We start from the raw sequence: 384 nt of genomic DNA on the forward strand, positions 1-384 counted from the left end.
CGTTACTTTCGGGTGACGCGGCCCGACGCACTTCCGCTATCAACTCACGTAGCCGCTGACGATGGCGAGCGACCCGTTCGCGAACAGCAGCTCTACGTTCGATGGTCCTCGGTGAAGGGGGTGGTGATGGCGGCCGCCCACCCCGCTGCTCCTCCCGTTGCTGCGCCCTCTGCCGGTTTCGCGCGACGTTACGCCGATCATAACGAGCACGTCGAACAGCATCGGGATCCGGTCGGTGGACATTATCCGGCAACATTCCCTGAGACGCCAACATGGTCCGGAACTCGTCCCAGTCACGCTGCAGCGCATGCGTGATTCGTTTGGCAGCCTCACACACGCTACTCCAGTTCTCCGGACACTGAAGCATGTAACCCTCCAGCGACT

Source organism: Anopheles funestus, assembly GCF_943734845.2.
Source record: "Anopheles funestus chromosome X unlocalized genomic scaffold, idAnoFuneDA-416_04 X_unloc_42, whole genome shotgun sequence".
Lineage (NCBI taxonomy): Eukaryota > Metazoa > Arthropoda > Insecta > Diptera > Culicidae > Anopheles > Anopheles funestus.